This window comes from Cebus imitator, unplaced genomic scaffold (assembly GCF_001604975.1).
Source record: "Cebus imitator isolate Cc_AM_T3 unplaced genomic scaffold, Cebus_imitator-1.0 Scaffold296, whole genome shotgun sequence".
Classification (NCBI taxonomy): Eukaryota; Metazoa; Chordata; class Mammalia; order Primates; family Cebidae; genus Cebus; species Cebus imitator.
Genome location: NW_016107611.1, coordinates 664798 through 668698, shown reverse-complemented (window position 1 = coordinate 668698; position 3901 = coordinate 664798). Strand labels below are relative to the sequence as shown.

The following is a 3901-nucleotide window of genomic DNA, read 5'->3' as shown; positions in this document are numbered from 1 at the left end:
AAAAAAAAAAAAAGAAAGACAATGCATAAAATTGGACTTTGGGGTTGGGGTTGCAGGTAAAAAGTGGGGCAGCGATAGTTATAAGGACCAAAATAAAAAACTGAACAAATTTAAATATGAAAACTGCAGATTAGATAACAATGTTATGTAATATGGTATCCAACACTATCTAATAAATAACACAACTACTATTAGTAGTCTTTTAATAGATCTATCTGATATGTAACACATAACAATATTACTTAGTATAATATCTAATTATTTTTTTTGAGACACAGTCTCACTCGGTTGTTCAGGCCAGAGTGCAGGGGCACCATCTCAGCTCACAGCAGCCTCTGCCTCCTGGGTTCAAACGATTCTCATAGGTCAGCCTCCCTAATAGCTGAGATTACAGGCACACACCGTTACATTCAGCTAATTTTTGAATTTTTAGTAGAAATGGGGTTTCTCCATGTTTGGTCAGGTTGGTTTTGGACTCCTGGTCTCAAGTGATCTGCCTACCTCAGCCTCCTAAAGTGCTGGGATTACAGACATAAGCCGCCATGCCTAGCCAGTATATCTAATATTATCTAGCATGTTATGTGAAACCCTATAGCCAGCCTTTCCTAAACACCTCTTACCAAGACACACACACAATTACCTTGGAACGTGGGCTTCCTTGCTGCAGAAAGCTACTAGCAATGGTTTCTGGCTACAGGTGTGTTCCTGGTATCTGGCTTATGAGCAACAACAAAGCAAACATGAAAAATGTAAATAAACACTTGGCAAATTTGGGTAAAGGGTATATGATAATTTCTAATACTATTTTTGCAACTTTTCTATAGGTTTCAAATGATATGAAAATAAAGTGTTAAAATATTATTAGGAAACATTTACAAAAATAACAAAGAGATAAATTAGGATGAGCATGATATAACATCGCAGTTCACTAGTTATTTCCCTCTTGGCAGTGTTTCCAAATTTCCATAGTTAAACACATAAGGGGAAACACAGTTTTAAAATTATAAAATTTTGTTTAAATGTTTATAAATAAATATGCAAATATACCAAAGGAAAAACTAAAAAGAAATGTATTCGAAGATTAACGGTTACTATCTTCACATGCTGGATTCATGGGTAATTATAAACTTGTACGACTCGTATTTCTCTAATTTCTGAACGCTCCACAATGATACCATTGCATTACAAGTTAAATATTTGTAATAAATGAATGACTGTAATAAACGAAATAGTTGACAAACTCCCAGAACAGTCCGAACCCATGAGCCTTGCTCTTAAGGTCCTTCAGTCAAGTCCTAACTTGCTTTCCACACAAGATTCCAGCTAGTTTCTCTGCCTCAATGAGAATATATCCAAAAGATTATCAACAAACGCTCTGACCTGTAATGCGCAGGTTTCAACCGCAGCTCCACCTTTTACTACTTAGGGGACAATGCGCAAATAACTCCTGCTCCTTTGCATCTCGTTCATCTTTAAAGCGAAAAAAAAGCAGTACCTCTCCACAGGGCCAAGGCGTGGTGAAAATGTGACCATTGTATAAGGCCCTTGGAATGCCGTTACCAATTAATGCTTAATTATTATCAACACCCAAGCCTGAGAACACATCCTACATTCTCGGTTGAGGTGAGCATCTCTGTAAAAGAAAAAAAGCCAAGGACCACTCACGTAGAGCCTTGCCCTCAATTCCAAGAAGCCCCTCCCTGCAGCTTTTTTTCAGAACCAGGCTGGGGAAGGAGAAAGCTGTGAAATACCATGACCGCGTCGCCGTCCCCCATAAAAGTTTAATGCTCTTCTCCCTTCGTGGAAGTGGACACACCTCTCACCTTCCAAAAAGAGGTCAGAAGGCGTCCGGGATCACCCAGAGCCCTGCAGGAATCAGAGACAAGGGCCGGGTCCCTGCAGCTGGAGTTCTTACCCCGCCCAGGGATCTGACAGGCATCGTGGGAAATAAACACTAAGAAGAGACCACCAGTCACTAAGGGACGGGGGCTGCTTTAAGGCTTTCATTTGTGTTACCTCTTCCAGTTCCCAGAACGATTTCATTAGGATGGTCCTAAAGTCCCCATTTTAAAGAACAGCAGCGGGAGGTACAGGGAGATTAATAACATCCCAACTCTACATGGTGGGAAAGTAGTCTCACAGGTGGGATGGAGGGAGGCGGACTGAAAGAGTGAGAGCCCCAGAAACCCTCAAACCAGGCGAGACGCGTCCCGACCGAGTCCCAACCCCCAGCCCCATCCCCGGGGACGCTAGGACCAAGAAGGCTCCGCTGACCAGAACACAAAGAGCGGCCGCTGCCCTTCCAAACCTCCGTTTTCCAACGAGGCTCCTTCTCCCCTTAGTCAAATTCCAGGTGGTTGGCGAGTCCGCATTGCTAGGGGACGTGTTCAGAAGGACCGACAGACGCAGACCACAGAATTTCCACCGAATGCACTGCAGCAACCTCACCCCCCGGGAGCGGAAGTGCCCCCTACCCGGAGGAGTGTGTGGACTACATTTCCCAGAATTCCCCGGACACGCTGCCTTGAGACTACTTGCCAATCGCCTGCGCTACACTTTTTTGAATGCCAAAGGAGACGTTCTATAGTGTCACCCTCCAGCGGCTTCTCACAATGTCCACGAGGAATAAATCCCATAGACCCAAGCGCCTGGTCAGGAATGTGGACTGTGACCCTGAACTCTCAGGGTCCTTCCCTCTCCCTGAGCCCTCAAGAGAAAATATTGAAAAGACAGGAAGTCCTGAAGTGGCGCGCGCCTGTAGTCCCAGCTACTCAAGAGGCTGATATGGAAGGATAGTTTGAGCCCAGGAGGCCACCACGTCTGGCTAGTTGTATTTTGAGTAAAGACAGGGTTTCGCCGTTTTGGCCAGACTGGTCTTGAACTACTGGCCTCAAGTGACCTGCCCACTTCAGCCTCCCAAAGAGCTGGGATTGCAGGCATAAGACACTGCGCCCGGCCCTTTGCCCAACTTTTAATTGGGTGGTTTCTTTTATTGAGTTTTAAGAATTTTTTATATATCCTGGATAGTACAATTCATGCTGTATGGTCTTTTCATGTTCCTGACAATGTTCATGTATGCCATGTATGTGTAGAATTTTTTAAAACTTAAGTCCCATTTAGGTATTTTTATCTGCTTTTGCTCATATTGTCTCATTGAAGAATCCATTCCAAAGAAAAAGTCAGGAAGATTTACTTCTGTGTTTTCTTCTAATGCTTTTATAGTTCAGCTCTTTCATTAGGGCATTGTCAATTTTGAGTTAATTTTTAAGTGTAGTGTGAGATACAATCTAACTTCATTATGTCATGTCTGTGTATAGGTGTCCTACCAGTATTGGTCAAAGAGACCATTCTGTCTCCATAAAATAATCTTGGATCCTTCTTGAAAATGAAGTGGCCTTAGATGTATGGGTTTCTTTATGGACTCTCAATGCTATTCCATTAGTCTATATATCTGCCTCCTGGGTTCAAGCAATTCTCCTGCCTCAGCCTCTCCAGTAGTCTCCAGCTGGGACTACAGACATGTGCCACCACAACTGGCTAATTTTGTATTTTTTGTAGAGATGGGGTTTCTGATGTTCACTGAGAAATCTAAAAATAATTCATACAATTATAAAATAGAAAAATATCAGCAAATATTCATTGCTAAAGAAAAAACAAGAATATAATTGTAACACATTATGTACATACACTCAAAAAAAATCCCAGAAACAGAAAGATGTTTGTTCAGAAACACACAAAGGATATTTAATTTTTTTTTTTTTTTGAGACAGAGTGTCACTCTGTTGCTCTGACTGGAGTGCAGTAGCACTATCATACATAGGTCACTGCAGCCTCAATCTTCCAGACTCAAGCGATATAAGGATGCAGCAAAAAAACAGACACATGTGGCTGACATTCTAGT

The 3901-nt window shown here is 42.3% G+C and overlaps 1 protein-coding gene across 13 annotated transcripts in view; it reads right to left on the bottom strand.

Moving 5' to 3' along the window:
• LOC108285291 (zinc finger protein 224) overlaps positions 1-3901 on the bottom strand; it is a 54438-nt gene that overhangs the window by 33149 nt on the left and 17388 nt on the right. The window contains exons 1-2 of one of the 13 annotated variants that reach the window (XM_037729177.1): positions 2309-2491; positions 1381-1633 (exon numbers count right to left, since the gene is read on the bottom strand). The exons of 9 other annotated variants lie outside the window; for them this stretch is intronic. The gene's annotated coding sequence lies outside the window, so the exon portion shown is untranslated. 3 more of the 13 variants (XM_037729175.1, XM_037729176.1, XM_037729178.1) reach the window with 3 other exon arrangements.